This window comes from Arachis hypogaea, chromosome 3, assembly GCF_003086295.3.
Source record: "Arachis hypogaea cultivar Tifrunner chromosome 3, arahy.Tifrunner.gnm2.J5K5, whole genome shotgun sequence".
Lineage (NCBI taxonomy): Eukaryota > Viridiplantae > Streptophyta > Magnoliopsida > Fabales > Fabaceae > Arachis > Arachis hypogaea.
The window spans coordinates 84,684,967-84,709,230 of NC_092038.1; positions in this window are offsets into that span (position 1 = coordinate 84,684,967).

The following is a 24,264-nucleotide window of genomic DNA, read 5'->3' on the forward strand; positions in this document are numbered from 1 at the left end:
GCTCCTTCAAGAACTTGGCATACAGAGGCATTTGCTCCAATGCCTCAGCCAAAGGTATGTTGATTTCCAGCTTCTTGAAAGTTTCAAGAAATTTGTAGAAATGTTGATCCTTTGTCTCTTTGTGGAATCTTTGGGGATATGGTAGTGGTGGTGTTGAGCTCTTCTCCACTTGATATTATCTTGGATTTGGTTCTTCCCTGATCTGCTTTCCTTTCTTTAGATTCTGTGGTTCGTTGTTTTCCTCTGTGAGTTTTTCTTGGTCATTCTTGCTTATCATGTCCTTGTTGATGGCTTCATTATTCTTGGTTGCCCCTTGGTTACCATCCACTAACATTTTTCCACTTCTTAGTTGCACGACCTTGCATTCTTCCTTTGGGTTGGGAATGGTGTCACTTGGTAGTGAGCTTGATGGTTTTTCAACAGAAATCTGTTTGGAGATTTGCCCAATTTGCCTTTCTAAGTTCTTCATGGAAGCTTCTTGGTTCTTTGTTGTCAATTCTTGGTTCTTCATCATTTTCTCCATGAGCATCTCTAGATTAGTAATCCTTTGAGAGTCTTGTGAGATTGGTTGGTTTTGGGGTGTTGATGGATGATGATAGGTGTTTTGATTTGTTGGGTGGTTATTGGGTAGATACTGGTTAGAGTTGGGGTAATTATTTTGTGGTTTTCTGTATGTATTTTGGTTAGTGTTTGGCTGGGGGTTGTGGTTTGTGCTTTTCCAATTGTTCTGACTTGAGTTTCTTTGCCATGGCTGTTGGTTTTGATTATGGTTGTCTCCCCATCTGAGGTTGGGATGGTTCTTCCAAGATGGATTGTAAGTATCACCATAGACTTCATTTGTTCCAGGATTTTGGTTGTGCATGTACTGGACTTGCTCTTGCTGTTGTTCCTCTTGAGTTTCTTCACTTTGCACCCAAGTAGTTGGTGGTTGGCTTGTGGCACTCACTGATGCAACTTGCAAGCCATCAATCCTTTTGGCCATTTGCTCAAACTGTTGTTGAATCTGCTGCTGCATTATCTTGTTCTGAGCTAGAATTGAATCCACTCCTTCCAACTCCATTACTCCTATTCTTTGTGATGGTTGGCGTTGTCTTTGATGAGCAAATAAATATTGGTTATTGGCCACCATATCAATGAGGTTTTGAGCTTCCTCTGTAGTTTTCATGAGTTGCAAAGAGCCTCCAGCTGAATGATCAAGTGCTTCTTGAGCCTTAAGAGTGAGCCCCTCATAGAAGTTCTGCAACTTGTCCCACTCAGTGAACATCTCTGGTGGACATTTCCTCAATAGTGCCTTATATCTTTCCCATGCTTCATATAAATTTTCAGCTTCCATTTGAGTGAATGTCTGCACCTCAGTCTTCAATCTTAGGATTCTTTGAGGGGGATAAAATTTGGCAAGGAACTTGCTTACCAAGTCATCCCAGGTGTTGATGCTTTCTTTTGGAAAGGTCTCTAGCCATTGAGTAGCTTTGTCTCTGAGAGAAAATGGAAAGAGAAACAACTTGTAGCTGTCAGGAGGCACACCATTGGTTTTCACAGTGTCACAAATCCTCAAGAAGGTAGATAGGTGTTGATTTGGGTCCTCCAATGGTCCTCCTCCAAAAGAACAGAACCAAAGTGATGAGTTGTGGCTTTAGTTCAAAATTGTTTGCATTGACATTAGGAGTAAGAATGCTACTTCCACAGTGTCTAGCATTTGCAAATGTGTATGAAGCCAAGACTCTTCTTTGTTGTTGGTTATTGTTGGCCCCTCCTCCTGGTTGATTGAGATTTGATGGATCTCCTTCCATTTCTTGGAATTCCTCCTCAGATTCTTCCTCTCCAATAACGTTCTTCCCTCTTTCAGCTCTTCTTATTCTTCGAAGAGTTCTTTGGTCAATTTCAGAGAGGACAGGGGAAGATCTTCCTGTACCTGACATACAAACACACAACAATAAACACACAGATCCAGAAAACCAATGAAACTTCAATCTATAGCTAGAATGAAGTTTTAGTTAGTTTAAGCAAAAATTCAGACAGTTAGTGTGTTAGTCAAAATTAAAATAACAGAAAAGAAAAAGTGCTTGATCTAGATCTCCACTTCACTTAATCATTGTCAATCTGTTTCAATTCCCAGCAACGGCACCAAAAACTTGATGTGTGGAAAATGATCCAACACAAAACTCACCGACAAGTGTACCGGGTCGCATCAAGTAATAATAACTAACATGAGTGAGGTCAATCCCACAGGGATTGAAGGATTGAGCAATTTTAGTTTAGTGGTTGATTTAGTCAAACGAATCAAATTTTGGTTGAGTGGGTTGTATTTAACAGAAGCTAAATTGCTTGGAATGTAAAGGGAGAGGGGGAAATTGTAGTAAATTAAAGAGCAGGAAAGTAAACTTGCTGAATTGTAAAGAACAAGAATGTAAATGACTGAAACTTAAAGTGCAAGAAATGTAAATTGCAGTAACTTAAAGTGCAAGAAATGTAAATTGCTTGAATATAAAAGGGGAATTAAGGATTGGGAATTCAGAATTCCAGCAAGACAAAGTAGATTGCAACAATTAATAAAGTAGAAGATGAATTAGAAGCAATTAGAACTCAAACAGTAAAGAAATTAAGTGCAGCAAAGGTTCACAGAAGAACCAAAAGGAAATTGGGATCTCAGGACTCCAGAGACTAGGTAGCAAAGCCTAGATCTCAATTGCCCTCCCAGATCCAAGTTCTCAAAGTAATTGACAAGAAATTGAAGAAGAAGCAGTAAAGGGGATGAAAGTGAATTCAATTATGCAGAAGAGAAATTAAAGAGTTCTTGAGTGGAGATTGAGACAAAATTTCCTCAATTCTTAACACCCAAAACTCAAAACAAGGAAATGAAAAATGCCCAAGCTAGAACGAGGAAGAAGAGAGATCAATTCTCCTCCCCAATTCTCTGAAATCTCGGTTCAGTCTCTCAAGAAAAGTTGCAAAAATTCAAAGCTCAAAGAAAGTGCAAAATTCAAAAGTCAAGCAAAAAGTCCTAATTACATCAAACTAGCTCCTATTTATACACTTTCTATTCTTGGATCTTGGGATTTGGATGGGCTTTTGATTTGGTGAAGAAATGAATTTTATTGGATTTTTAATCCAATTTTAGCCCAAAAATAATAGCTTAGGGCAGGGCAGAAAATTGATGTGTGGTGCGTGCGTGGTGCGGGCGTGGTGCGGCTTGGTGTGCAGGATGCTGCCCTGCCCTCGCGGAGGGCAGGGCAGAAAAAATTGGTGCGCCAGATTGGTGCCTTGGTGCGCTGCTGGTGCTGCCGAATGTTACTTTGGTGCGCCAGATTTGTGTGCTGGCCGTGCCACAACAAAATGCTGCCCTGCCCTCGCGGAGGGCAGGGCAGTGTTTCCAATATGAAGTCCCGCGTTCGAAACTTGGATGCTACACACGCTACCCATTTTCGTTGGCTTTCTTGGTACAAAAGTGAGGCTTAATTCCTTGCTTCCTCATGGTCCCGTGTTCAACTCTTGTGGCAAGCATTGTAGGCATTTTCCTTTGATTTTCTTCCCTTGGTGAGCCCGATACTACCCTTGAGGAGGGCAGGGCAACATTTTGTTCTTCTTGATTCCAAGGCACAGATTTGTGCTCTGCCCTTGTAGTGGGCAGGGCAGAGTTGCCTTTCATGCTTTGTTCCCTTATGTTGCCCTCCTAGAGGGCAGTGTGCCCTTGTGGAGGGCAATGCTTGCTTCCCTCCTTCATAAGCCACGCCTTTTTCTCCTTTAGCCACACTTTCTTAGGCCACACTTTTCTCTTTTATTCTTTTCTTCACCTACAATAAACCAAAACAACCACTCCAAGTATCACTAAATTCACAAGGCTTATAAATCAATTAAAATTCAATTAAAATTAGCTTAAACCTCATGAGTTAACATTAATTTCATGGTGGTTGTTTGATTTCAAGAAGTTATGCATTTTCACTCCAAATCACTTACTTAGGATGCAAGAAAGATTAATAAAACAAGTGAAATTAGCTTGAAAAATGGGTATATGATGACTTGTCATCAGTGTCCAGCCTATGGCATCCTTGTGTTGTCTCAACACTTGGATAAGTTCCTCTTCTTGTTCCTTACTCAGACTTGAATTTATGATTACCGGGTACGTGTTGTTAGCACCCAGATATGCATACTTCAAGCTGGGTGGTAAGGCTTTCAGCTCTAGCTTTGGTGACTCTGCATCTTTGTTGTCTGTGGTAGTTGGCATGATTTAGTTCTTCATGGTTGCTTGTGGTAGTTTTCCATCTGATGCTTGCTCCAGCTCAACATTTTCTTCGTATTGTTCTTCTCCCATAACTTCTTGAACTATCTGTTCCATGGTGTTTACCAGCATGCATTCTCCTATGGGTTCCTTGGGGTAACTCATCGCTTTGAAGACGTTGAAGACCATTTTTTCTTCATGCAATCTCAAGACTAATTCCCCTTTCTGCACATCGATGATGGCTCCAGCAATGGCTAGAAATGGTCTTCCTAGGATAATTTATGTGTTGGCCTCTTCTTCTATGTCTAGCACAACAAAATCAGCAGGGAAAATAAACTCCCCCACTTTCACTAGCAAGTCTTCCACCACCCCATGTGAAAACTTAAATGTTCTGTCAGCCAATTGGAGTACAATTCTTGTTGGCTTGGCTTCCTCAATCTTCATCCTTCTCATCATGGTTAGAGACATAAGATTTATGCTAGCTCCCAAATCACACAAAGCTTTCTCAATAGTTATGTCCCCTATGATGCAGGGGATTTGAAAACTCCCTGGGTCTTTCAGCTTTTGAGGCAACTTCTTTTGTATGATGGCACTGCATTCTTCAGTCAACACTATGGTTTTTTTTTTGCCTCCCAGTTCCTCTTTTTGCTTATAAGCTCCTTCAAGAACTTGGCATAGAGTGGCATTTGTTCTAATACCTCAGCAAATGGTATGTTGATTTGGAGCTTCTTGAAGATCTCTAGAAACTTAGAGAACTGGCCATCCTTCCCATCTTTTCTCAATCTTTGTGGGTATGGTGCCTTTGGCACATAGGGCTTCAAAATTGGTTTTGGTGGAGGTGAAACTGCGGTCTCCCCTTCATCCTCGCTTCCATGTTTTGGTACAACCTCTTCATGATTATCTTTGCTTGCAGCTCCTTCCTCTACAATTTTCCCACTTCTTAGAGTTATGGCCTTGCATTCCCCTCTTGGGTTTGCCATGGTATCGCTGGGAAATGTGTGTGTAGAAAGTGGGATTTGCTTGGACAAAATTCCCACTTGTGCTTCCAACTTTGAGATTCCTGCACCTTAATTTTTTAGATTTGCCTGTATTCCTCTTGATTAGCATCTATCCTTCTGTCAGTTTGTGCTTGTCTATCCATGAGGGAGGAGACTGCCCCTGAAATTTGGGATGATAGTTGTGCTATTGCAGCCTCCATCCTCTTAAAGTTGCTCTTAATTTTGCATGGTTGCATAGTTGATGATGGTGCATCTTGATTGAGATTGTTGTGCATGGGTTGGTTGTTACGGTATGATGTGTTTTGTGAGTTATGATAGGGTCTATGGTTCCCTATTTGATGGTTAGGGTTGTGGTTTTGTTGATTTAATGGATAAGGCTTGTTATGGTCCTGGTTGTGGTTTTGTTAATTTTCCCATCCAAAGTTTGGGTGGTTCTTCCAACCTGGGTTGTATGTCTTAGAGTGTGGGTCATATGGTGTTCTGGATGAATTGTGCACATAATTGACTTGTTCCCAATCACCTTCAGATTCTGATGCATTTCCTTCTTGTTGAGGAGTTTGATCTTGAATAGCTGAAGCTTGGTTGGCCTCCATCCTCTTAATTAAGGCTGTTATTTGTGCTGCAATTGCCTTGTTCTAAGCTAACAAAGCATCTACAAAGTTGAGTTCCAGCACTCCCTTCTTTTGAGTCCTTTTTGAGGCATAGAAATACTTATTTTCAGCTACAGTCTCAATGACATCTATGGCCTCTTCAATGGTTTTCTTTTTGTTGAGTGAGCCTCCTGAAGAATGATCCACTGCCTTCATTGCTTCATAGGATAGTCCCTCATAAAAGATATGTAGTTGTACCCATTCATTGAACATTTTTAGTGGGCATCTTCTTGTCAGATCTTTGAATCTCTCCTAGGCCTAATAGAGTGTTTCTCCATCTTATTGTCTGAAAGTTTGTACATCAACTCTCAGCCTATTGATTCTTTGTGGAGGGTAAAATCTTGCAAGGAATCTGTTCACGACCTCCTCCCATATAGTTAGGCTATCCTTGGGGGATGATTCCAACCACTTTGCTGCCTTATCTCTGAGTGAGAAAGGGAACAAGAGTAGTTTGTAGATGTCAGGGTGTACCCCGTTGGACTTTACAGTATCACATATCCTCAAGAATGTGCTGAGATGTTAATTAGGATCTTCTTGAGCACTTCCTCCATATGAGCAATTATTCTGAACAAGTGTGATGAGCTGAGGCTTCAGCTCAAAGTTATTGGCATGAATTGTTGGCTTTAGGATGCTGCTGCCACTATTCCCTGGATTTGGGTTGATGTAGGAGCCTAAGACTCTCCTTTCTTGCCCATCATGATTGATTGGGCCTCCTCTGGCATGGTTATGAACCTCTTCCTCATAATGATTCTCCATATTCTCCTCCATGTTTGTTTCAAAATACTCTTCCTCTTTCTCAGCACCAACGACTCTCTTTCCTCTTGCTTCCCTCCTTAATCTAAAGAAGGTTCTCTCAGGTTCAAAATCAAAGGAAGTTGAAGCTCCGCTTCTCCTACCTGTCATACAACCAATTAAGACAAAAGGCAAGAAAGAAAGTGGGTGAATGAATTACTTTGTCAGAGTGGTTGTTAGTGTGAGTGGTGCAATTGATCAAATAGTTAGAAGGGTGAAAATGTGGATAATCAAAGAAGAAAGAAATAGAGCTTAAAATAAAATAAATAAAAATGCTAAATAAAAGAAATTAAAATAACAAGGAAATTAAATTGCTTAATCTAGCTCTCCAATCAATTTAATCACTGTCAAATTTAAGCCAATCCTCGGCAACGGCGCCATAAAACTTGATGACTTCGATTCACTACCCCTTTTAAAAATTTAGTGAACGAGTTCTTTTGGCAAGCGCACCAAAATTATCGTCAAGTAATAACCCACAGAGGGGTGGGATCGTATCCACAGAGATTGGCAAATCCAAGCAGTTTTAATTGATTGATGAATTAGACAAGTGGATTAATAAGATTGTGAAGTGTAGAATTGTAAATGGCATAAATGTAAATGACTAGAATATAAAGAAAAGCAATAAAGTGCAGAATTAGAAATTGCAGAATGTAAAGTGCTGAATCATAAATGACTTGAATGTAAATGGGAATGGGGAATTGCAAAATGTAATATTAAGCTATAAAGAAATGGATAGATAAGAGTGGGGAAATTCATTGAGATTGGGAGATGTTGTCTCTTTGGATCAAATCTAGCTTATATCTTCTTCAATCATGCAACTCATTGACCTTTTGAAAATCCTGATTAATTGAGCCCCAATCCCTTGGTGACTCAATCTCTCAGATTTTGATCAATAGCCAATTCCTTGGTCTAATTGCTCATGAAGAGAGATATGCTTGGTCCCTGATTATACCACACACCCTTGTAGGTCCAGGTAGAGGGGGAATTATATGTCACGTATCCCATCACCAAAACCCAGAATCTACTCAAATGTGAGAAGGGATTTCAAGCATGGTTTCATGTTTCCTTTCCCAAGGTTCCCATGAAACCCAATTGCATTCAATCTCTTTCCCAAGATGATTGAACACTAAGCATTAAGAATGAAATTCCTCCTAGCAAATCAAGAGAAGATGAAGAGAAGAAGAATTTCACTATTATCAATCCATCAAGTACAACAGAGCTCCCTCTCTCAATGAGAGGGAAGTTAGCTACTCATAGCTTAGAAAGTACTCAAAAGTAGAATGTAAAAGTGGATCTAGAACTAACTACTTAACCCCTCTTCAATACTCTTTAGGGGTATTTATACTACTCCTAGTGAAAATAAAGAAATTACAAAAGTGAAAAAGGGAAAATTACATTTTAGAGGGAAAGAAAGCACTCAATAAACGTGACTCCTTAGCTGGTGTGTGGCTGGCGCTCCATCAGCGTGTCACGTGCCCTTCAAAATGGCTTGGCATGCCATGCTCAATCCTTCAGGTGGCACGCTCGTCCCTTGTCAACCTTGGCGTGCCACGCCTTCGAACTCAAGTTGCACGCCATAGTGACATTCTTGTGTTGGCGTGCCACAGCTTCGAGCTCAAGTGGCACGCCCTTTGATTTTTCCACTTCGTTTGCCTCTGGAAACTTGAACTAGCGTGGCACGCCCAGGGTCTGGTGTGCCCTCCCTTGTGATGTGCTTGGCTAAGCTCTCTGGAAAGTTTCACTAGCCAACCATGAGCTAGACAGAAACATCACTTTTGTGATTGTGGCGTGCATAAAAAAACTAGCCAACCGTGAACATTGAGTTGCTATTCTTCTTACCTTGGATTGTCAACCTTTATTGCATGATTCTTTTCTTGTTTGGGGACAAACAATGTTTAAGTTTGGTGTTATGATGACATGTTATCATATCATGTTTTTCTATGCTTTTTCATATAAGAAATTGATGATTAGCGCTTAAATGTTGCATACTTTTGTGCTTAAATGGTATATTTCCTTGATCTTTTGATTTTATAAACTTTGTAGGAAATAAGAAGAAAAAGAAGAAAAAAGCACAAAATAAGCTAAAAAGGAGAAAAGAGAAATTCTGGGGCACATTTTGGAATCTTAGGCCACGCTTTTAAAAAAGCGTGGCCCAGGACTAAATCAAGGAAGCGTGCTCTATTTCACCATCAACGCTCATTTGCAAAAAGAGCGCCAAGCTAACTAAGCCAGCATTTTCGGGCAAGTTAAAATTTGGAGGCAAAGTTTTGAAAACGACGCGCATGCGTGCCTGACGCGCACGCGTCGACGGTGCACCTGAGAGGAAGCACGCGCTTGTGTGTTTGGCGTTGAAGCTTGGATTTGAGATTTTACTACTGGTGCACGAAATTGTGATCTCAATGGTGCCAATAACTTGTACGCATAATTGTAATATCACTCTTTTTCACAACTTCGCACAACTAACCAGCAAGTGCACTAGATCGTCAAGTAATAAACCGTACGTGAGTAAGGGTCGATCCCACGGAGATCATCGGCTTGAAGCAAGCTATGGTCATCTTGTAAATCTCAGTCAGGCAGATTCAAATGGTTATGGAGTTTTAATAATTAAAATATAAATAAAACGTTAAATAAAGATAGAGATACTTATGTAATTCATTGGTGGGAATTTCAAATAAGCGTATGGAGATGCGTTGTTCTTTCTGAATCTCTACTATCCTTCATCCAATCCTTCATACTCCTTTCTGTGGCAAGCTGTATGTTGGGCGTCACCGTTGTCAATGGCTACTTCCCGTCCTCTCAGTGAAAATGGTCCTCTACGGTTTCTGTACGGCTAATCAACTGTCGGATTGGTCGTCTCGGATAAAAAATACCATGCACAGATATCGTATGGCTAATCAGCTGTTGGTTCTCGATCATCGAGGAATAGGATTTACTATCCTTTTGCGTCTGTCACCACGCCCTACAGTCGTGAGTTTGAAGCTCGTCACAGTCATCCCATCCCAGATCCTACTTGGAATACCATAGACAACGTTTAGACTTTTTGGATCTCAAAAATGCTGCCAATTGATTCTAGCTTATACCACGAAGACTCTAATCTCGGATTTAGATGCCCCAATGTCAGAGGGGAGTCGATGTGAATCGTTGATTAGAAACCCAAGAGATATACATTCAAGCTTGTTTGCATGTAGAACGGAAGTTGTTATCAATCACGCGTTCATAAGTGAGAATGGTGATGAGTGTCACATAATCATCACATTCATCATGTTCTTGTGTGCGAATGAATATCCTAGAATAGGAATAAGCATGAACTGAATAGAAAATAGTAATACTTTGCATTAATACTCGAGGAACAGCAGAGCTCCACACCTTAATCTATGGGGTGTAGAAACTCCACTGTTGAAAATACATAAGTGATAATGGTTCAGGCATGGCCGAATGGCTGATGCACAAAAACTTGACTCTCAACAAATTTTCCTTCGGCAAGTATACTAAATTGTCGTCAAGTAAAAACTCACAATAGAGTGAGGTCGAATCCCACAGGGATTGATTGGTCAAGCAACTTTAATTGGAAGAGTATGCTAGTTGAGCAAAACAGAGTGAAGTTGATGTTGCAGGAAATTAAATGGCGGAAAAGTAAATTGCAGGAAATAAAGTGCAGAATCTTAAATGGGGAAACGGGGAGATGAACATGGAAATAAATGGCAGAAAGTAAAGAGAATGGGTGAGATCAGAAATGGGGAATTCATTGGGCTTAGGAGATGTTGTATTCTCCGGATCAAATTCATTTTCATCTCTTCCTCAATCAAAGCATCTATTGATCTCCATGGCAATATTAAGTGATTGGATTCTAATTCCTTGGCAACCCAATCTCTCTAAGCTTGAACAATTGCCCAATTCCTTGATTTAATTGCTCATGGGAAGAGATGAAGTGTGGTCACTGATTATACCACATGTATTTCCAAATCAAAATGTTGGGAGGATTACATGTCACTATATCCGCCCAGACCCCAATTTAGTCCAACATGAAAAAGTATTTCTAGCATGATATCCTCATCCCTTTTCCAAGGCTCAAAGGAGATCCAATTATGGAGAGTTTCTTTTCCAAGACAACTAACCAATTGAATTAAGATCGAAAGCTTTCTAGTAAATCAAGAGAAGAGAAGGAAGAAGAAGAATGAGAACTATAACTGATCCATCAGATTACAATAGAGCTCCCTAACCCAATGAAAGGGGTTTAGTTGTTCATAGCACTGGGAATGGAAAATGGCATAAAATAATACAAGTTTAACTAGAAAATGCAGAAAAGTGAATATAAAGAGGGTAGTTTCCCAAAGTGCCAAGCTCCTCTATAGTTCAAAACTACTCCTATATATACTACTCTTCTTGATCTTCTAGTGAGTTCTTCGAGTCTTGGATGTGGGCCTTAGATCTCGAGTTGAAGCAGTTACAATCTTTAGTGGGCTCAGCTTGCAGAAAAGTGTGAGTTAGGCATGGGCGTTAGTGATGTTAACGTTAAGTGAAAATGTGGGTTCAAGAACGTTAGTGGCAACTGCCTTTTTCACTAACGTCCAACCCCAAAGTAGTCCATGTTTACTTCAACGTTAGTGGCACTAACGTGACCACTAACGTTGCCTTATGATCCTTTGCAAGCGTTATTTGGAATCACCTTTTCCAATAACGTTGCCTTGTGCCCATCTTTCCCTACGTTAGAGTTCACGTTAGTATAACTAACGTGACTCTTAACGTGGGCATGCTTAGCTTCGAGAGCGTTAGTGACACTTATCTTTATCACTAACGCTCCAAACGCCCATCTTTCCCATGTTAGAGTTCACGTTAACTAGGTTAACGTGGCCATTAACGTGGTAGTGAATGCCATCTCCAACGTTAGTGACAAAGGTGAGTGTCACTAATGTTGGCTCATCAATCTTAGCTCCACGTTAACTTTCACGTTAGTGGTCTTAACGTGACCATTAACGTGGGCAATGTTAGCTTGATCCAACGTTAGTGACAAAGGTGAGTGTCACTAACGTTGGCATTGTCTTTTCTTCCACGTTAGAGTTCACGTTAACTTAGTTAACGTGACTCTTAACGTGGCCAATTGCCACTTTGTAGCGTTAGTGGTGTTCACGTTTACCACTAATGCTTGAGCTCCCTTTATCTCCACGTTAACTACCACGTTAATGTAGTTAACGTGGTAATTAACGTGGGCTTATGATGGCTTCGCAGGCGTTATTGGCGACCACCTTTCTTATTAATGTTGCAAGCTCATTCCCATTCAACGTTAGTGGTCACGTTAATTATATTAACGTGGCTACTAACGTGGTTCTTCCTTGCTTCCTTTGTCCTAAAATCAAGCAGATAAAGTGCATCAAAGCTCTAGCCCAAGTCATGAGATTATGCATCATCAATTTTTCATTTAATCCTTGCAAAATCCTCATGAAATCATGTAAAATTAACAATGGTTGCTTGAATCAAGGTGTAAGTGTATTTTCATCCAAAACTTGCCTTATTTACTAAGAAAATGCATGAAACAACCCTAAAACAGTAAATAAAAGGTCAGTGAGACTGGCCTAGATGCCCTGGCATCACAACACCAAACTTAAAGCTTGCTTGTCCCTAAGCAAGTACTGAAATATAGGAAGAATAAATGAAAGAACAAGATGAACAAATAATTTTGATAGAAGTCAAATTTCTGGTTTATGGGGTTTCATGCATAGCAACTTAGGTTCATTCCTTTACTAGGTTTTAGGCCTTTATCATGCCCTTAAACACTTGTTTGATTGCATCCTTTGAGACTTCCTAATTATTGATCCTCCTTTCCCTTTCAGGATTTATTGCATCCCCTTTTTTTGGCTAAGTGCTCTGTAAGAGGGCAACTCTTTAAGATAAGCTTTCAGCCACACTCCCGAACCAGTTGGTTCAAGGTGCTAGGTGTTAAGGCACCCCTAAGGACTTACTTCCTCAAGTCTCTTTCCCCCATACATGCACACCACAGGCACATGGTTTGTTATTTTTCTTTCTTGAGACCTTGGTCTCCAGCACCTCTTTGGGTTGCTAAGTGTTCTGTAGCAAAGGTTACTCTTGATAGTGGACTTTCAGCTGATAATCCCGGATTAGTTAACCCAAGTTACCAGGTGATAAGGCACCCCTAAGAGCTTATTCATCCAAGCATATCCTTTGCACATGAACACCACAGACACATGCCTCAATATTCAAACCCTTGGTGCCTAGCATTATTTCTTATTGTTTTTCTTTCCTTTTCACTTTTATTACTCTTTCTCTTTTCTTATTGGGATTTCATTATTTGGTTAGTCTCATAGGATGTGTTTCAAGCATAGGATTCAGGATAGTTAGTTGCTTTCCTACCTTGTTGGTGAACCAACTTAGCTAATTAATCACCCTACCACAATCATTCAAAATTCACTTCACAAGATAACTCCACTCTTGTTCTTTTCATAACATTTTCTTTTTGATTGGCTTAAAGGACAAGCATACATATAGGCAAGATGACTATGAACACTAGGGGCATTAGACTAGTGAGCATAGACCTAAGTAATGAAAACCTTAAATGCAGGATTGAAAATCTTAAACTACTCATGGAGGCATGTTCTATTTCATACATGATTTTCCTTATTTTAAAGCTTGAAAGAGATAAAACAAAGAGGGAACTCTACCACCTTTTAATCATGGTGATGCTCATGTTCTTTTGCTTCCTTGTCTTCTTTATGTCCACTTGTGCTTCCTTTCATCCAAATATAATCCGATCGTGAAGAAATCGATCGATTTCTTCACGTTACAGAGGCAATTTTTAGCAAATAGTGAGTTCGTTAAACTTTCTGTGATACAAACATGAAGTTCCTTTTTTATTTTATTTTTATTCAAACATTTTTTTACTAATATATATAAATCCAATCACTAGGATTGGTAACTAGTAATAAGTTAATAAGGAGCGAGTGGATATAAAAAAAATCATTCTTTTTGGTGAGAACACATAGTATTATTTCATTATGTATGTCACTATACGGGATACGATGAGATAGAATGCAATAGAGACAAACAAAAGACAGGGGGAACGGGTTACCTACTTTTAACGGTCAAAGCGAACCCAACCCTTTCATTTCGAATTCAAGAATTCGGAATGAACCAAACCTCCCCAAGTAGGATTCGAACCTACGACCAGTCAGCCGTGGGATTTATTTCACTCAGGATTGGGTTTCTCTACCAGGTGTTCTTCCCGTTGCTTCAGGGGGTATTCACGTTTGGCATATGCCTGCTCCGGTGGTTTCCCTTAACCAAGCCACTGCCTATGAGTCGCCGGCTCATTCTTCAACAGGCACGCGGTTAGAGCCCCGGGCTGGGCTCCTCCCACTGCTATATTTTTTATTAGAGATTACAATCCAGAACAAAACGAGGATAATGTATTGGCCAAAGGGGCTATAATTGGAGATACCATTGTTTCTAGTACAGAAGTTCCTATTAAAATGGGAAATGCCCTACCTTTGAGTGCGGTTTGAACTATTGATTTACGTAATTGGAAGTAACCAATTAGGTTTACCCACGTTTGAATTCAAATTGAGATACTGATGCAAGTTCTTCCCTTCTGAATCAGGTAGATTCATATCTGAAAGAGGTTTACAATAAGTTCAGCAAGGCAATATCAATAAAAAAGAATTTGATCACGGAATATTCATCTTGACAAGAATTTTTGGATATAATATGATCAAATATGTATCAAAAACGCAAGGGCTATAGCTCAGTTAGGTAGAGCACCTCGTGGAGAGATAGTTGGGGAGGTAACAAAGCCCTATACTTTTCATTACAAAACTAATAAGCCTGGAAAAGATGGATTATTTTGCGAAAGAATTTTTGGACCTGTAAAAAGTGGAATTTGTGCTTGTGGGGAATTATCATTATTTCCCAATCTTCTAGTGGATTCCTCACTGATTCATGACTCTTTTCGGCCCTTTCTCGTTCCACTCGTGCTAATTCATCCTTTACATCCTCATATTTTGTGATCCCAGGATGTAATACAGGTAGTTGTCTGACTAAGTACCCAAGCCTGGCTTGGGTGTTTACATGATATCCAGTTTCACTCATGTAAACCCCTTCCGAAAATGCTTTATATTCATCGAAAAGATTTGCCTGTTCTCTTTGTTTCCTATGCATCTCATGAATGTGTGCACCTTGATGTGCTTGGATGTTGATTAGCTTTTGAATGGCTTCTTGTTGTTGATCTTGCTTTTGGTTCAGGTATTGGAAGGACTCACTCCATTGTCTCCCTTGTTCCAATTGCTGTTCCATCAACTGTTTTTGCCACTCCCCTTGCTGATTCATCCATCTAGAGAGTAATTCTTCTTGGCGGTCCATTATTTGCATTTGAAGATCTTTTTGTGCCCCTTGATTTTCCATGTATTGTCTTGACAAAGTATCAATAGCCTCTTGTAATTGGTGCATGTCTAAGGTGGCTGGGGCTTGCTCCTGTGGATGTTGTCCTTCCTCAGCTCGATGGGCTGGCCTCTTTCTTAGTCTTCGTTGAGGTAGGGGAGGTGCAGCAGCATGCATCCGACGAAAAGTAATTGGAAGGCCAACTTTTATCCACTCGGGGTTTCCATCTTCGAACACCACCCCAGCCTTGTTGCAAAGACGGAGAATAGTGCTGGGGTAGCCTAACCTTCCTCCAGAATCACTCTTCTCAGCCAACTTCTGAATACCTTGGGCTATGAGTTCACTCTCCTCCCTTCATTATGCATTGCACCATTATTGCTCTCTTAAGGTTTACCTCTGAGTTATTTCCAATTGGGAGGATGGATCTCCTTACAATTTCGAACCACCCCTTAGCCTCAGGAAGGAGGTCTCCTCTCTTTATAAATCTAGGCTTCCCATGGGGTCTCTGTCCCAATCTGCTCCCTGCACACAGATGTCTTTCATATTCTGGTCGTGGTTGGGGTTGTTATCTATTCTTGAGTGATAGCTCTCTTCTGCAAAGGGTATGGTTCGCAGCTTTAGCACTCTCATGATGCTCATGGGACTAAAATCCACCATTACCCCTCTCACGAAACTTGTATAGGATTCATCTGCCTTATCATGTCTAACCGCATTTGCATAAAACTCTCTTACCAGAGTTGCGTTCACCCTTGTAATCGGATTGGTGAGGAGCTCCCATCGATGTTTTTCCACCTTCTCTGTGATTTCAGGGCACTCAATTTTTGTGACTTGAAAGCCTAACTCATATATGACTTCTTTATCAGCCATCCACCCAAATTGTAGTGCATGGTAAAAGGTTCTAAATTTTTTTCATCAAAAGGAGGCTGCTCTATGGGTTCCCTCCCTTTTCGCCTCTTGGAGCTTGATGATGCCATGCAGGAGACTTGGTATGTGGAGATATTGAGTGTGTGTGTGTGTTCGAGAGAAGGAAGGGAGATGAATGAGAATAACAAGTGTGTACGGAGAGGTTGTAGAATGGGGATCATTTATATAGAAAGATGATGGGTGTTTGAAGGGTGTGGATTGATGGTGTTGCTTAGTGATGAACGGTTGGGGCTTGGCATTGGATGAGCACAAGGATCACCTCTTTTATGAGGGTCTTGGTTCAGTCTCCAAGGCTATCCAACTCCCAATGTTGCATGGCAACACTTCCCAAGATACTCCCCTTGAAGACAAGTGTGTAGTTCTCTTGGTATAGTGGCTGAGTCTCCCTTCTTTGATTGTCCTATCAAGTACCACCAATACCCTTTTTGATTTCCTATACAAGACAAAAGGGAATGCAACAAGTCAATTGAATTTTTGGTGGGAAAAATTAAAGTATGAAATAGCTACTGTTAAATCCTTTTCTTTTTTTTTAAGAAAATACTAAATGCTTTTCATGGATGCAAATCAACCAACCAATCAATTTCCCATGCATGTAATATTGGTAACACCAAACTTATTTGTGATCATATGTTGCAACAAGATTTGAAAAGAATCTCATATCATGAAGTGTGTTCAACCCCTCTTGGTGTGCCTTGAACACCAAACTTATCATGTACTATATGTTGCATGTAGGGATTCTTATATTGTTTGTCGAGGTTGATTTAAAATCCATGAACTTTGCTTTATTACTACTATTAGAGATTAAAGAGAGAGGGTATAGAACATGGGTTGCCTCCCGTGAAGCATTTCTTTAGCGTCATTAGCTTGACGTTTGGCCTTTGTTAGGGTGGTTGATAGTGCTTCAAATCTTCCCCCCTTGCAGTGAACCTGTTTCCATTGGCTTTGTTAAGAAGTTCCACATATTCTAAGGACAAGATTTTGTTGATGGTGTATACTGGAGGCAGCTGAGATGGAATAGTGGGGAGATGAGGTGGTATAGATGGAAAGTAGGCAGAGATCACTTCATCTCCTGGAGAGAAATCTTCTGTAGGGATTTTCTTGTTTTTCCATCCCCTTGGGTCTTTTTTTTTCTTGTGTCCCTTGATGTCACTTTGCTATTTGTGGTTTTCTCTTTGAGGAAAGTTTTGTTGCTTGTCTTATATGACTCTGGTGGGTCTGGTTCCTTTTGGATTACACTTGGGTGTTGCTCCTTCTGATCACATTGGTTGTCACCAATGGGGATTTTCAGGTGTGGTACTTGTGCTCCCATGCTTGCCTCTTCTATCAACCCTTTATTGTGCTTTTCCTCTGACTTTTTGTTATCATGATCTGCTTCTTGTGAGGGTTTGAAAACACTGAAGGTGAGCTGTTCATCGTGTATCCTTAATACTAGCTCTCCTCGCTCCACATCTATAAGTGCCCTGGCTGTGGCTAAGAATGGCCTTCCCAGGATAATGGGATGGATGGGATTCTCTTCCATTTCCAGGATAACAAAGTCTGTGGGCAGGAAGTAGTTCCCAACCTTTACTAACACGTTTTCAACCACTCCTATTGCCTGCTTTTGAGTTTTGTTAGCCAATTTGATGATTACATCTGTGGGTGTTAGCTCATTGATTTGGAGCTTTTTCATGAGGGATAGAGGCATTAGGTTGATACTTGCTCCCAGGTCACAGAGCCCCTTATAAATCATTGTCTCTCCTATAGCACAGGAAATGTGGAAACTCCCTGGATCTTTCTTCTTTATAGGTGGCTCTATTTGAATGAGGGCACTGCACTCCGTGTTCATCTTTATTGTTTGTCCACCCTTCAATGAACTCTTTTTGGCCAGAAGTTCCTTTATGTATTTGATGTAGGAGGGCATTTGCTGAAGGGCTTTAATGAATGGTATATTTACATCAAGAGATGCAAACATGTCGAGGAATCTTGAATACATTCTCCTTGCTACACCACCTTTGAGTCTTTGGGGAAAGGGTGCATATGGGTTCAGGATCTCCCCTTTCTTTAGCTCCTCCCTGTGTGTGGGTTGGGGTGCATGGTTTCTTTCTTCATGATTTTCCTTTGGACTGTCTTGGAGGTGTTCTGTTTGTGTGTCTACTTCCTCCACACTCCTCTCATCACTTGTGGTGATCATCTTGCATTCTTCCCACCTTACTTTCTTTGCTTCTCCTCTTGGATTCTTCTCTGTGTCACTGGGAAAACCATCAGTGGGTTTGGAAAACTGTTGAGATAGATACCTTACTTGGAACTCTAGTCTCTTGATGGTTTCCCCTTGGTTCTTGATATTAGCTCGCACTTCATCCTTAAACACCTTGTTGTCTTGGACTTCTCTACATATGTCTTCAAGTAGAGTCTCAATCTTGGAAAGTCTATCCTCAGTTAGTGATAGTGGGTTGAGATTGGATGGTTGAGAAGGGTGGTTAGGTGGGTGTTGATAAGATCTCTGTGAGGTATGTTGGTGAGTTGCATTGTTGTTGGGATTATGGTTGTATCGTCTCTGGTCTTGGCCTTGGTCTTGCTGATTTCCCCACCCAAAGTTAGGATGATTTCTCCATCCAGAATTGTAAATTTTGGAGTATGGATCATGGATTTGTCTGGGTGAGTTCCCAACATAATTGGCTTGTTCCCAGTCGCCTTCTTCTCCTATATTCACTCTTTCTTGAGCTGGTGATGAAGTGATGACTGCTGCAACTTGGTTTTCTTCTACCTTCTTGGTGAGATCTGCTAACTGCTTGGTGATCATCTTATTTTGAGCCAGCAATGCATCCATGTGATTCAGCTCCATTACTCCTCGAGTGTTGCTTCTTTCAGAAGCATAGAAGAAGTCATTCTCAGCTACCGTCTCAATGACATCTATGGCTTCTTCAATGGTTTTCTTCTTGTTTAGAGATCCTCCTGATGAATGGTCTATAGCCTTCTTTGACTCATAAGAAAGGCCTTCATAGAAAATGTGAAGTTGAACCCATTCATTGAACATGTTTGGTCGGCATCTTCTTGTTAAGTCCTTGAATCTCTCCCATGCCTCATAGAGAGTCTCACCATCTTATTGCCTGAAAGTTTGCACCTCAGCTCTCAGCCTGTTAATTCTCTGAGGAGGGTAGAATCTTGCCAAAAATTTGTTCACCACGTCTTCCCAATTTGTTAAGCTCTCCTTCGGAAAGGACTCCAGCCACTTGGATGCTTTGTCCCTGAGTGAAAAAGGGAACAAAAGCAGCCTATAGACATCCGGATGGACTCCATTAGACTTCACAATGTCACATATTTTCAGGAAGGTGGTTAGATGTTGATTGGGGTCTTCTTGGACACTTCCTCCAAATGAGCAGTTGTTCTGAACAAGGGTGATGAGATGGGGTTTTAATTCAAAGTTGTTGGCATGTATGGTGGGCTTTTGGATGCTACTTCCACAGTTTCATGGATTTGGATTGATGTAAGAGCCTAGAACTCTCCTCTCTTGCCCAGCATGATTTGCAGGGCCTTCTCTGGCATGGTTGTGAGCTTCTCCTTCATGATTGTTTTTCAAATTCTCCTTCATATTTGTTTCAAAGTACTCTTCCTCTTCCTCAGCACCAACAACTCTTTTCCCTTTTGCTTCCCTCCTTGATCTATGGAGGGTCCTCTCAGGTTCTGAATCAAAGAAAGTTGAAGTTCTGCATCTTTTCCCTGTCATACAACTAACATAGCACACAGCAAGAGATAAAATGAAGTGATTATTCTTGTTAGAGTGATTGTTAATATGAGTGGTGCAATTTATCAAATAGTTAGTGGGTTAGTGAGCAGAATTGTAAGTAAATTTAAAGAGAAAAGAAAATAACGAGGGGACAGAGGGTGAGGAAGAAACTAAATAAACTGAAGGTAAATGACTAGATAAAATAAACTAACAAAATAAAAATGCTCAATCTAGTGAACTTCTAACTTAATCATTGTTGATACAAAATCAATCCCCGGCAACGGCGCCATAAACTTGATGCATGAAAACTTGTCTTTCAACAAATTTCCCTTCGGCAAGTATACCAAATTGTCGTCAAGTAAAAACTCACAATAGAGTGAGGTCGAATCCTACAGGGATTGATTGGTCAAGCAACTTTAGTTGGAAGAGTATGCTAGTTGAGCTAAATAGAGTGTAGTTGATGTTGCAGGAAATTAAATGGCGGGAAAGTAAATTGCAGGAAATAAAGTCTAGAATCTTAAATGGGGAAACAGGGAGATGAACATGGAAATAAATGGCAGAAAATAAAGAGAATGGGTGAGATCAGAAATGGAGAATTCATTGGGCTTAGGAGATGTTGTATTCTCTGGATCAAATTCATTTTCATCTCTTCCTCAATCAAAGTAACTATTGATCTCCTTGGAAATCTTAAGTGATTGGATTCCAATTCCTTGGCAACCCAATCTGTCTAAGCTTGAACAATTGCCCAATTCCTTGATTTAATTGCTCATAGGAAGAGATGAAGTGTGGTCACTGATTATACCACATGTATTTCCAAATCAAAATGTTAGGAGGATTACATGTCACTATATCCGCCCAGACCCCAATTTGGTCCAACATGAGAAAACATTTCTAGCATGATCTCCTCATCCCTTTTCCAAGGCTCAAAAGAGATCTAATTATGGAGAGTTTCTTTTCCAAGACAACTAACCAATTGAATTAAGATCGAAAGCTTTCTAGTAAATCAAGAGAAGAGAAGGAAGAAGAAGAATGAGAACTATAATTGATCCATCAAATTACAACAGAGCTCCCTAACCCAATGAAAGGGGTTTAGTTGTTCATAGCTCTAAGAACGGAAAATGGCAGAAAAGAATACATGCTTAACTAGAAAATGCAGAAAAGTGAATATACAGAGGGTAGTTCCCCAAAGTGCCAAGCTCCTCTATAGTTCAAAACTACTCCTATATATACTACTCTTCTTGATCTTCTAGTGAGTTCTTCGAGTCTTGGATGTGGGCCTTAGATCTTGAGTTGAAGCAGTTACAATCTTTAGTGGGCTCAGCTTGTAGAAAACTGTGAGTTAGGCATGGGCGTTAGTGATGTTAACGTTAAGTGAAAATGTGGGTTCGAAAACGTTAGTGGCAATCACCTTTTTCACTAACGTCCAACCCCAAAGTAGTCCATGTTAACTTCAACGTTAGTGGCACTAACGTGACCACTAACGTTGCCTTATGATCCTTCGCAAGCGTTATTGGGAATCACCTTTTCTAATAATGTTGCCTTGTGCCCCTCTTTCCCTACGTTAGAGTTCACGTTAGTATAACTAACGTGACTCTTAACGTGGGCATGCCTAGCTTCGAGAGCGTTAGTGACACTTACCTTTATCACTAATGCTCTAAACGCCCCTCTTTCCCATGTTAGAGTTCACGTTAACTAGGTTAACATGGCCACCAACGTGGTAGTGAATGCCATCTCCAACGTTAGTGACAAAGGTGAGTGTCAATAACGTTGGCTCATCAATCTTAGCTCCACGTTAACTTTCACGTTAGTGGTCTTAACGTGACCACTAACGTGGGCAATGTTAGCTTGATCCAACGTTAGTGACAAAGGTGAGTGTCACTAACGTTGGCATTGTCTTTTCTCCCACGTTAGAGTTCACGTTAACTTAGTTAACATGACTCTTAACGTGGCCAATTGCCACTTTTTAGCGTTAGTGGTGTTCACGTTTACCACTAACGCTGGAGCTCCCTTTATGTCCACGTTAACTTCCACGTTAATGTAGTTAACGTGGCAATTAACGTGGGCTTATGATGGCTTCGCAGGCGTTATTGGCGACCACCTTTCTTATTAACGTTGCAAGCTCATTCCCATTCCACGTTAGTGGTCACGTTAATTAGATTAACGTGGCTACTAACGTGGTTCTTCCTTGCTTCCTTTGTCCTGAAATCAAGCAGATAAAGTGCATCAAAGCTCTAGCCCAAGTCATGAGATTATGCATCATCAATTTGTCATTCAATCCTTGCAAACTTCTCATAAAATCATGTAAAATTCACAATAGTTGCGAGAATCAAGGTGTAAGTGTATTTTCATCCAAAGCTTGCCTTATTTACTAACAAAATGCATGAAACTACCCTAAACCAGTAAAGAAAAGGTCAGTGAAACTGTCCTAGATGCCCTGGCATCAATGGCCAGCCCCCAATGTCTAAGGACTAACAATGATCAGAGATATTCCAAAAGGTCGTCCAAAGATGTGAGTACAATAGTAGAAAGTTCTATTTATAATAAACTAGTTTCTAGGGTTACAGAAATGAGTAAATGATGCAGAAATCCACTTCCAGGCCCACTTGGTGTGTGCTTGGGCTGAGCATTGAAGCTTTCACGTGTAGAGGTCTTCCTTGGAGTTAAACGCCCGTTTGTAACTTGTTTCTGGCGTTTAACTCTGCTTTGCAACTTGTTTCTGGCGTTTAACGCCAGAAGAGCAGAAGGCTTGCGTTAAATGCCAGTTTGCATCGGCAAAACTCTGGCAAAGTATAAACTATTATATATTGCTGGAAAGCCCTGGATGTCTACTTTCCAACGGAATTGAGAGCGCGCCAGTTAGACTCCTGTAGCTCCAACAACTCCATTTTGAGTGCAGGGAGGTCAGAATTTAACAGCATCAGCAGTCCTTTGTCAGCCTCTGAATCAGATTTTTGCTCAGGTCCCTCAATTTCAGCTAGAAAATACCTGAAATCACAGAAAAACACACAAACTCATAGTAAAGTCCAGAAATGTGAATTTTGCTTAAAAACTAATAAAAATATACTAAAGACTAACTAAATCATACTAAAAACTATGTAAAAACAATGCTAAAAAGCGTATAAATTATCCGCTCATCACAACACCAAACTTAAATGGTTGCTTGTTCCCAAGCAACTGAAAACAAAATAGGATAAAAAAGAGAATATGCAATGAATTTCCCAATATCAATGAAACTTAGTCCCAATTAGATGAGCGGGGCTAGTAGCTTTTTGCTTCTGAGCAGTTTTGGCATCTCACTTTATCCTTTGAAATTCAGAATGATTGGCATCTATAGGAACTCAAAATTTTAGATAGTGTCATTGATTATCTTATTTCAATATGTTGATTCTTGAACACAGCTACTTTATGAGTCTTGGCCGTGGCCCTAAGCACTTTGTTTTCCAGTATTACCACCGGATACATAAATGCAACAGACACATAACTAGGTGAACCTTTTCAGATTGTGACTCAGCTTTGCTAGAGTCCCCAGTTAGAGGTGTCCATAGTTCTTAAGGACACTCTTTTTGCTTTGGATCATGACTTTAACCACTCAGTCTCAAGTTTTTCACTTGGACATTCATGCCACAAGCACATGGTTAGGGACAGCTTGATTTAGCGGCTTAGGCCTGGATTTTATTTCCTTGGGCCCTCCTATCCATTAATGCTCAAAGCCTTGGATCCTTTTTACCCTTGCCTTTTGGTTTTAAGGACTATTGGCTTTTTCTGCTTGCTTTTTCTTTTTCTTTTTCTTTCTCTTTTTTTCGCTTTTTCTTTTTTTTTGCAAGCTTTTTTATTCACTACTTTTTCTTACTTCAAGAATCAATTTCATGATTTTTCAGATTATCAATAACATTTCTCTTTGTTCATCATTCTTTCATGAGCCAACAAGTTTAACATTCATAAACAACAAGATAAAAAATATGCACTGTTCAAGCATTCATTCAGAAAACAAAAGTATTGCCACCACATCAAAATAATTAAACTAATTTCAAGATAAAATTTGAAATTCAAGTACTTCTTGTTCTTTTGTAATTAGGCACATTTTTCATTTAAGAAAGGTAAAGGATTCATGGAATTATTCATAGCTTTAAGACATAGACACTAGACACTAATGATCATGTAATGAAGACACAAACATAGATAGCACGTAAAGCATAAAATTAGAAAACAGAAAAATAAGAATAAGGAAATTAAAGAACGGGTCCACCTTAGTGATGGCGGCTAGTTCTTCCTCTTGAAGATCCAATGGAATGCCTAAGCTCCTCTATGTCTCTTCCTTGCCTTTGTTGCTCCTCCCTCATAGCTCTTTGATCTTCTCTAATCTCATGGAGAATGATGGAGTGCTCTTGGTGCTCCACCCTTAGTTGGTCCATGTTGTAACTCAAGCCTTCCAAAGAGGTGTTGAGTTGCTCTCAATAGTTGTGTGGAGGAAAATGCATCCCTTGAGGCATATCAGGGATTTCTTGATGAGGAATTTTCTCATGCTCTTGTTGAGGTTCATGAGTGGGTTCTCTTGTTTGCTCCATCCTTTTCTTAGTGATGGGCTTGTCCTCTTCA